Source organism: Hyaena hyaena, unplaced genomic scaffold (assembly GCF_003009895.1).
Source record: "Hyaena hyaena isolate Hyena2069 unplaced genomic scaffold, ASM300989v1 scaffold_489, whole genome shotgun sequence".
In the NCBI taxonomy this organism is placed as follows: domain Eukaryota; kingdom Metazoa; phylum Chordata; class Mammalia; order Carnivora; family Hyaenidae; genus Hyaena; species Hyaena hyaena.
Window position 1 is genome coordinate 570,312 of NW_024081120.1, and position 11,388 is coordinate 581,699.

Below are 11,388 nucleotides of genomic sequence, written 5' to 3' on the forward strand. Positions count from 1 at the left end.
CAATTATCCTGAAAAAGTTTACTTTTTTTTTTTTTTTTTTTTAAATATTTTTATTTATTTCTAGGAGAGAGAGAGAGAGAAAGAGAGACAGCGTGAGCAGGGGAGGGTCAGAGAGAGAGGGAGTCACAGACTGAAACAGGCTCCAGGCTCTGAGCTGGCAGTCAGCACAGAGCCCGACGCGGGGCTCGAACCCACGAACCGCGAGATCATGACCTAAGCGAAAGTCGGACGCTTAACCGACTAAGCCACCCAGGTGCCCCAAAAGTTTACTTTTTGAAACACAAAAATGACTTTGTAGCAAAAATTTATTTAATGTGAATGGGACTTAAATATTTTGCATATATTAGTTTTGTATAAATAATAATCTTTTTGACTTTTTTCCTTACGGAAAAGACAATGGGGAATAGTCACTCTTATTTGCACTTCTTGGACACCTTTAAATACTGGGCTTAGAATAAAACCAATTCTGTAACTCATGGATGTATAGAAAGATTTTGGATTACATGTCAGGTCATAAAAAATTAAGACCACAAGAAAAAGAATTTCTTCATAGATTTTAATTTTAGGTCTCTTATCTAGTTTTACAGATATTCTTAAATATTAGTGAAAACTTCTAAAATCAAGTTTCATTGCAAGTATAATAATAGACTTTGTGCAGAGAGAAGGGATATCTGAATACATCAATCTATAGAAATCAAAAGGTAAATGTTCTCTTCTGTGGTCATTGTCATGAAAACAAATGCATTTTAAAGCATGGACAATTAAATAAAAAAAAATTGAACTACAGGCTTCACTAAACCTAAATAATCAAATTTTTCTAGATCATCTATGGTTTTCAATTTAAAAGCAAATAATTTCCCAACATTTGCTTAACCCTCTCCTTCCCCATGTACATGCACAAAATTAACCATATTCACACAAACATATAGATATTTTCTTAATGACATTTATTCTGTCTTAAAAAGTTTAACAAGTAGGGCGCCTGGGTGGCTCAGTTGGTTAAGTGTCTGACTTCAGCTCAGGTCATGATCTCATGTTTTGTGGGTTTGAACCCCATGTCAGGCTCTGTGCTGACAGCTCAGAACCTGGAGCCTGCTTCAGATACTGTGTCTCCCCTTCTCTCTGCCCCTACCCTGCTCATGCTCTGTCTCTCTTTGTTTCTCAATAATAAATAAATGTTAAAAAAGTTGAACAACAAATGTGAAAGTTTGATCATGAAAGCATCATTCAATGTTCTTGAAATATTATGAAGAACAAGTAATTATTATAAAATAGTAAAGACGGTTACTGTGAATTCTTAGTTGCCTTCAGAAGTCACAAAGATACTTCCAAAAATATGTGCTAATATTATTTAATTCCTACTTTGGGATAAATTGTATGTCAACTTGTTTTTACATACATACCAATTAGGTGACCAAGATAATAGAGTCAAACTTCTATTTGTTCAACATTGTCAATACATTGGACTAGGCTCTAAGATAACAAATTACATGAATTTTATATTTTTAATTCTGTATATGTTTTAGGAGAATATATATATCTATAATCTATCTATCTATCTATATATCTATATATTCCTTTTTATTGATATGTTTGCTTTCTTGTGGTGGCAACAGATGTTATTGTATATTGTCAATTCTATTATAGGGGCAGCCCCACATTCATCATAGTAATGAACAGCATAGGTTCAATTATATCAGGTAGTGTTTGAAGCACTTATATATCTGATTTTAGTTGATCCTCTTACTTGAAAACTCTAGGAAGTAGGTTGTCTGATATAGAAACTGGGACCCAAACAGTTTGAAAACTTATGGTGGTTACACAACAGGTGAAGTGTAGAATGGGGAATCAGACCCAGGAATAAAATTCAACATTTTGAGGGGAAGGACATTGGAATTTTGATCCATAATTAGTTTTAAGTTTTCATTACATTTACCCTAAAAGATATTATGGGTACTTTAAGATATGATATACAATAAAAGAAAGATAACTATAATTAATTTAAGTCACTCAGGAGCCATATAATTCTCTTTCTCATAATGCTATATATATGGAATATCCAAGTATTATCTTGAAGGAAACAGAATGAATCATATACATAGGTAATTATTGTTAAATAAATTCCTGTCCCCTTATGTAATGGATCTACATTTTACATGAACCTTAAAAAGCAAATCATTGTAGTTGGTGTTAATAAAATTGCCAGTGCGAATCTTCTTATGTTGATTATATTTATATGTCTTTAAGCTTGATTCAGTTTTAGGGAAAATTCTTGAATTAACCTTCTGTTGTTGCATTTTCCAATGGCTTAAATATCCAGTGGTTTTTTTTATATTATTAATAATTATTATTAATCCTGATGCTTGTTTAATTATATGACAATATACATACCATTTATGACTTTTCTTTGCAATTATGTCTTCTTCCAGTTCACATTATGCTCCCATCCCATGCTTAATTTCTTTTTTTAAAAAAATATTTTTATTTATTTCTAGGAGAGAGAGAGAGACAGCATGAGCAGGGGAGGGTCAGAGAGAGAGGGAGTCACAGACTGAAACAGGCTCCAGGCTCTGAGCTGGCAGTCAGCACAGAGCCCGACGCGGGGCTCGAACCCACGAACCGCGAGATCACGACCCAAGCGAAAGTCGGACGCTTAACCGACTAAGCCACCGAGGCGCCCCTGGGAGACTCTTTTATATGGACAGTAAGTGGAAGAGAATCAAGTTAACAGGGTTTATGAAGGCAGCTGGTGTAAACTGCCCAGAATAATTCAAAATTAAGAGATTGGGTGTAAGGAATTTCTGGTGTGAAAACCAAAGAGTTTGGATGGGACCCTTCAAACCACCCCCACACCCAGAATTCCAAAATAAAATTTTAAATTATGTGCATCCTAGTACTTATTTAGTTTGAAACCTGTCATTTTCCTCATAAGGTGAAGTAGTGGTAATTAATGTAATTCCTAACATTTATAAAATATTTATTAAAGAATTATTATATCTCTATTTAAATATATCCAATGATATAGTAACCCTTTATCAATATGATACAGTTATCCATTTTTAAAATATGGATATATTTTATCCATACATAATTTTCTGTTTTCATATATATTTCCTTTTACTTACTAAAAGAATTTTATCTGAGTGAAAAACAATATTTTGTTCTTTGAAGTCTTATTTATTATTGACCTATAGATGCGTGTCCTTTATTTTCTTCTCAGGTTTTTGTATTTTACAAGAATGTTTAAAAAAACAACAACAATGTTATCTGCACTGGCCAATACAGTAGCCACTAATTACATGTGTCTAGTGAGGAGCTGAAATGTGGGCAGCGGTACTGAGGAATAGAATTTTTAACCTTATTTAGTTTTAATTAGTTAAGCTTGAAGGGCCACTGAAGTTACTGACTCCTTTATTGGACAACATAGTCTTAAGGCATTGTTCTTATTGCAGGATGATTGAAAGGTAGGCTTTATTTTTTATAAAGTAGGAAAAGAGCAGTTGTAAAAAATAGAGGCAGAAGGAGAGAGCCAGGTGATGACTCTATGGGAGGTTAATTCTCCAGTATAGCATTTTTGTCAGGAAAAATACATTTGGAAAATCCTTGTGGGTCCCCTTCCTGACTGTTGAAAACCTCTCTGCCCCAAACATTTGGGGAAATATTTTATCCTCAATTTTGTGTTATGATTTCTAGAGAGAGGTTTGTTTCCTCAAGAATCTGAAGTGAGCTCAGAGTCTGCCTAAGGCAAGAAGTAAATAACATCAAACTAGAAGTATATTATTAAGCAGCTATAAACCAGTTATGAACTTGTAGGTTATGACATGAAATTCTACACGTTTTTTGTGGGTTAATATCACATGGACAGTTGTTTGTACTTAGTAGATAATAATTAGATGGCTTAGTGGAGAAGAAGTGCTCTGAACAAGACTATGATTCCAAAACTAAGCAGGAGAAAATTCTTTGGTATTTTTTCACAATGTAGCTAAACCACATTTTAAATCATATTACTATAGGTCTTCTTTTGAAATTTGTGACAAAAATTAGGAGATATTTAGCAATTTAGTATTTTATATGGTTTGACAAATATAGTTCAAATGCTGGGGAATTAAGTAATATTTTAGATTTATATATTGCCTTTGTTTTGTTGAAATCAGAAATCTATTAAACTAATACCTCTTCTTTCTAACCGTATCCTTTGAGAAAAAGTAAAGACTACAATCTTTGAAATAGAAGCATTTGCCTGTAAAGAAGAAACTTAGGATACAAATTCTAGTATTCTATGTCTCTGATCATGTTCCCACCAAGAGTACATTACACTAACTTTGCTTATTTTGCTGCAATATCATAGTTTGTCTTTCCAGGTTACCTCTATATTTAATTCATCTACAAGTATGAGATTTAAAAATAGTAACAGGAAAACTTTTAGTACAAAAATGAAAGGAAATCAGCCAATACTACATTGTGAATTTAATTGAAAATCACTTATTAATAGTTGTCAATGCCTTGGGTTATCACTTCTCAAAGTGACATTATAGGTACTAGGGCAAAGGAAAATGTCTTTTAAAATCATTAAGTATTGCTTTTTTATTTAAACAAAAAAATAACTGACTTCCTCAAAGTATATTATATTTATTTTTTTTTAAATATTTTTATTTATTTCTAGGAGAGAGACAGAGAGACAGCGTGAGCAGGGGAGGGTCAGAGAGAGGGAGTCACAGACTGAAACAGGCTCCAGGCTCTGAGCTGGCAGTCAGCACAGAGCCCGACGCCGGGCTCGAACCCACAAACCGCGAGATCATGACCTAAGCGAAAGTCGGACGCTTCACCGACTAAGCCACCCAGGCGCCCCAAAGTATATTATATTTAAATGGTAAAGAGAGCATGTGCCTTCAAAAGTAACACATATCCTGTTCAAAGAATACATTTCCTCAAATGATTTTTTTAATAAATCAGATATTGAGTTCATAGTGGATCTGGGTTGTTAATAAATGATGTTTCCCTAAAAAAGACTGGATGTATTTTAGTATTAGGAAAGATTCATTTTTATTTTATTAAGATTTAAATTGATAGATGTTAGATATATGATAGATAGACATGGGTGTATATTCTTAGATGTAGCTTCCTAAAATTAAGTAAAAAACAATAAGTGATTTTATTATACTCTGAACTACATGTCAGACCTTATGCATTTAGTTTCACAGCATGCTATATTTAAGAGTTATTATTGGCATCATTTTATAGGCAAGGACAAAGAAGCTTGTGGATAAAGCACTTATCTATGTTCACAGAAGCAGTAAAAGCCATAGCCGGTCTCAAACCCAAATTGTCAGGATTCCAAATCCAGGTAGCTAATCTACAACTTTCCTCTGAATTTAAGAACCAAGTTAAGTGCAATTATGTCTTAAACCTCAGTTGTGATGTTCTTAATATTTTTGATAAGATGAATAGAAATGTATTTAATGGTAAGAGTTACTAATATTTCTAAACAATATTTTCCACTTATTTCACAGAGGATATAGTTAATATGTATAGAAAAAGAATCCTCATAGTATAAAACTAGATAGTGACCATTAATTGAGAAAGATGCTCAGTATTGCACCAAAATGTTTGACAAACTATTTTCATAAATAAATACATTATTCACTCTTATATTAAGTTTTATAAAGGCAATGCTTCTTGCCTGTTTTGTTCATTAATATATGCTAGATTCCTGGAAGAGAGTATGCCACACAGTAGACATTCAGTAACGTTTCTGAATAAATGAATATCTTATCTTTCCACATACAAGGACATTTCCATTAAGTTTTTACTTATCCCAGGCAAATATGTGTATTAACAATGTTGTTATATAAAGAATATACAGTGGGCGCCTGGGTGGCTCAATCAGTTAAGCTTCTGACTTTGGCTCAGGTCATGATCTAACGGTTTGGGTTCGTGAGTGCCAGCCCCGCATCAGGCTCTGTGCTGACAGCTAGCTCAGAGCATGGAGCCTGTTTCGTATTCTGTGTCTCCCTCTCTCTCTGACCCTCCCCTGCTCATGCTGTCTCTCTCTCAGAAATAAATAAAACATTTTTAAAAATTAAAAAAAGAATATAGAAGATAAATAAATGAAATTTGAAACCAGTAGAAATCTACTTGAAAGCAAGTGAAATCAGAATTTTGCACTTTGTAATTTTTATTCACAGAAAAATTTCACTGCAGATTCAGTTTAAAGTGGATGTTGTTATATAAGTATTTATATCTTGTAAACAAGATATCTCTCCAAAATACTACAAGCATTATTCCGTATACCCCCATTTTATACTGCCTCCAAACAAATGTAAATGTGGTATGTATGGATATGATACCTGCCCCCAAATTCCTAGTTGCTTCAGGAATTTTATTCTCTGCTAAATTTGTATGTTGAAACCATTAACCAAGTCTAACTGGATTTGCATATAGGACTTTTAGGAGGTAGTTAAGGTTAAATGAAGTCATAAGGTTGAGATCCTAACTGATAGGATCAGTGGCCTTATTAAAAGGAGAGAGAAATTTTTTCTCCCTCTCCTATACACACTAAAGAAAGAGGTCACAGTGTGAAGGTAGCTGTCTGCAAGTCAGGAAAAGAGTCCTTACCAGAAACCGATTATTCTGTCACTGTGATCTTGGACTTCTAGCTTTCAGAACTGTGAGTACATAAATTTCTGTGGCTTAAGCCACCCAACCTGTATTATTTTGTTACAGCAACCCAATAAGAGAAGATGTTACATTTTATTAATTAAATGGCAGAATTTATTGGCATGGTCATGTAGAGTTAGCCTCACTTGAAATAAAAATTAATAGCATGATGTTTGCTTTTTGTTTCTAACAATGGGCATATGATTTTTTTTACAGTAATCATAAAGGGAATCAATGGCTATATAAAATTATACCTGTAAGCAAATATTTGCAGCCATTTTCTCTTTTTATTTTTATGTTTTACACAGAGAAGTGAACTTGAAAAATATTGGTGCTTGTAAAGTATGTTTTTCTCATAATTCTTTCCACTTGTTTATATCGAAGGGTTAAAATAAGGCTTGCTTGCAGGAGGATAAATGTGTTCATTATGATTGCAGAACATGCCTAAGACTGTAGTGGGAACAGTGGGAGAGTGGCTGAGGTAGAAGTGTTGCTGATTTGTCATTGATACCTAATATATCAAGGCAAGCAGAAACTGTGCATGCTTTCAGTAGCATCTAGGCTGGCAACAAAAGTGTCAATGAAATGAGTCTCTGTATATATTGATATGTGGTAGTAAATCATAGCAATTATTATATCATTCTTTAGAGAACTTTGTTAGTCCAGGTATACTGTCTTTTGAGCTAAAATGCCATAAGATGTATTTTAAGAATGTTACTGTATATTTCTTAAATGTTGTACTATGTCATACCTACCACTCTGATTGTATTTTGAAACCACAGAGAGATTTTGATGAAGCATGTTCATTAGGCTGCATTAATTATACAAGCAACAACCACGAAACAGGTGTTTGGCTGCAAGAGGGGTAGTTAATAAAAAAAAATTGATCCTAAACTAGTATGTCATATTCTATCCTTATTCATGAGCTCCCTCACAGAACATTAATAAAAATTATAATTATACACTTAGATATTCTTTTGGTAAAAACACTTTTTAGATGAAAGCTGGCACATTTATACTATAAAACAATATTTTTATTTACATATTCTTTAAAAATTTCAATTTCTAAATTTGGTTCGGTTTCATTGTGCTTAAAATAATCCACCTTGCGGGTTCTTGCACTGAAAAACCTGAAAATTGTTTGAAATATATTCTTGGACACATACCATCTTATAGCCAATAAATCTAAACTAAAACATTACATCATTGTTGTTCAGGTTAAGTTTGCATTTCTCAAATGGTTAAGTGTTTGTGTCTTCACAGTTATAAGATTCTCTCACTAAATCCAATCCATTCCTATAAGATTTGGAGTCACCTATCCTGTTATTACTTTTAACAGGCACAGTTTTCAAATATTCTGAAATAGTTAAGTAATCAGGTATTTTTATTTCTTAAGAAAGCTCAAGTTTTTGCAAATTACATCAGATAGTAACAGTTCTTAAACGAAGAAAAACAGATTTTCTCAGCCTCTAGTATAAAAGGCCCTCTCCTCAGCTTTGCATAAATTTAGAATGATCACATCTAAGCTCAGCTGAGGAGGTTGCTTGTGAATGTCCAGAACTACATATGTGATGGCTCTACCTTCCGAGTCCTACATTTTACTGCCCAGAGATTTTGCAGATGTTGGCCCTGGCAATGGTTCACAAAGAATAATTACTTCAGGGACCCTTTCGTGTTTGAGTTCCAAATGGCTCTTTTCCTCTAATGTTCAGCGCTCATGGAGAAGCAACAGGAGGAGTTGGCATTGAAGTAAGTCAGCAAGAGCAAGTCTTTAGCTTGTTGAAGCCATGTATCAGCTGAATCTTCCCTTCACATCTGATCCTTCCTCTCTCTTCTAAATATTATATCTATGAACACATGAGCATACACACCACTGCTCTACCAGTACATATTTATGGACTAAAACATGACAATATATGCAAAAACTCATTCCACTAAGCTCCAAGAGCTTGGACTGCTTTACTTTTATCCTTTTAAAATTTTGCCAAGCACTTTGTTTGGCATATATTCCTTAAGTGCTAGATGCTTGAAACAGTTGGTTTTATTTAATTGTGTTATTTGTAACAAGTTTTGAATCTTCAGATTTTTACAATCTTAGTTAATAGTACACATATATACTTGCTGGAATGTTTAGAGCATGCTACTTCCCCCAAAAGAGAATTTACAGGTCATTCGATTTTGTGGGGTTACTTTTCGTGTAGAGGAAGTAAGAGAGGAGTTCTAATAACTTCTGCTGAATAGAATGACCTAGATTTGTTGTATACTGGCAAAGCTGCTAGAGGATATTTTTACATTGCCATTTTGTCCCCAAGAGTTATCTAACTGATTTCGCCATATGAAATCCCTTTCAAGTTTGTCTTCTGACAATGTGGATATGCTGTTGGATTTGTAGTATCAGAAAGCTGGAAGGCAAGAGGTAAGAGTTAGCTGAAAATAGAAGATAAGAGTTCATTTTTCTTCTGACCATTAAAAAAAATCTACGCAGGAAATTTAGCAAGATCTCCTCCTGCTCCACACATTATTTTATAGGAACTAAAAGGAATTGTTTTAATTGTATAAAACACTTTTTTAAAAAGAATCCTGAGTTACCCTGTCATAGTTTGAAAATAGACAAAACAATGTGAATGAAATAAACATAAATTATAACCTTGATCCAGCTGTTCACTGTTGCCTTCCAATTTCTTACTTTAACTTGATGAAATGAAGCATCTTTGTTTCACACTTAGTTTCCATTGGACTGATTGTCATACATGATGCCTAATTTGTCCTTCCTTGTACCTTATTAATAGATATGATAAGTGTATTCACTGATTTTTCCAAGTGAGATGTACAAGAACATATGTCAAGCTCCTCAGCTTCCCTGGTAAACCATTATTCATGATTTGTATATCTGGTAGTTAATTGAAAGACACTCAATGTTTTTTAAGTATAAAATTCTTACTCTAAGTTTTCCCACTATTAATATCAAATGCAAAATTTCAGGCAAACAGTACATAGTTATTCAACTCAGTACGATAGTGTTCTATAAATTAGAATAGGGTGAAGACTTTCATTTTGAGGCCATTGAATCCAATCTCCTATCAGAAGTTTCTTTCACCTCACTAACTGGTTATGGAATTTTATCCCTGTACTATTAGAGAAGAAAATAAATTCCCAGACTATCTCTAAAATTGTACCTTAGAACAAATTCATCTCTTTCACCATGTAGAAGAAAGTGAAACTATTCAATCTTTTTAAAAATCTATATAACATCTCTAAATACACATTTTTAAATCCAAAGGGCAAACACTTAGAAGTAGAGAAATACATTCATGAGGGAAAAGATTACTGGTGTTAATATTTCCAAGTTAGACAACAAAGACTCTGACCTCTATTACTCTACACTGAACCCTCACCTCAGCAACAAGTCTAATATCATCATACATAAAATAAGGGTATTACATAAATATATGGGTAGATAGCTATAGCTATGACTATAACTGTTATTATAGATGTATTTGTATATATTACACAGAACATTAATGGAGTCCTGACAGTTACTTTGCACAGAATATATTATTCTATTTTATTGATTTGAAAATTATTAAGAATAATTAAGAATTATTAAGAGTGAAAGAAAAACTTGGGCCTAAATAAATCATGTTGCAGACATAACGATATTTTTTAAACTTTGTTCATGAGGTCATAGCACCTACATTGTACTTTTCCCTGTTTTCCTAGCTGGCACCAGTCAGTATCACCAAATACCTTACATTTTTATGGTAATGAAAGATCAAGTAGCACATAGTTTGGTTTGTGGAATACAAGAACTTTATCATTCTAGTTTTAAAAATATGGGGCATACAGAAATCGTGTTTTCTTTTCTCCTCTCAACGTTCATAGATTTGATATCTGAGAAGATATTATCATTAGCAGCAAGCATCTACTGAGATTCTACTTTCTATTGCATATTTGGTGCTTAGTTGAAAAATGGTATAAGACAATGAGTTTTATCTTGAAAGATAGAGTTTTAGGTTGGAATACTCTATTCTTTCTTGGTTTGGTAATTTTTGAGTGATTTTACTACATTATCTTCTGTATGCTAACCGTCCTAGTCTCTCATTTTCAGAAGAAAGTTAATCTGATAAATGTCAAAAATTTCTTGTGAATTAATTTAATCATCCCTTCTATCCCTAGTTCCCAGAAGCATTTGCATTTTAAAATATGAATGGTTTCTGAAAGATGAACCTAAAGAAATGTGTCTCTAGTAGTAGAAATTTCAGACTAACAACCAGAAAGATATATCTTGGTGCCTATTAAATCTGAACCCAAAGATGGCAACCTATTTTGCTTTTAAGTACAGTTACTTAATCTTTATTATACCATAGAGAATGGATTTGCATTCCAAATGTTTTAATATTTAAGTTTTTAAGAAAAGACATCTAATATAGTCAACTTTCTGAAAGTTTTTTGAATTTCAAAAACCATGAAAGATACAGAAAAAATGTTATTTGTGGAATGCTTATTATTGCAATAATGTAGTATATATTGGGGCGCCTGGGTGGCTTAGTCGGTTAAGCGTCCGACTTTCACTTAGGTCATGATCTCACGGTTCGTGGGTTCGAGCCCCGCATCGGGCTCTGTGCTGACTGCCAGCTCAGAGCCTGGAGCCTGTTTCGGAGTCTGTAACTCCCTCTCTCTCTGACCCTCCCCTGCTCACGCTGTCTCTCTCTCTCTCTCTCTCTCCTAGAA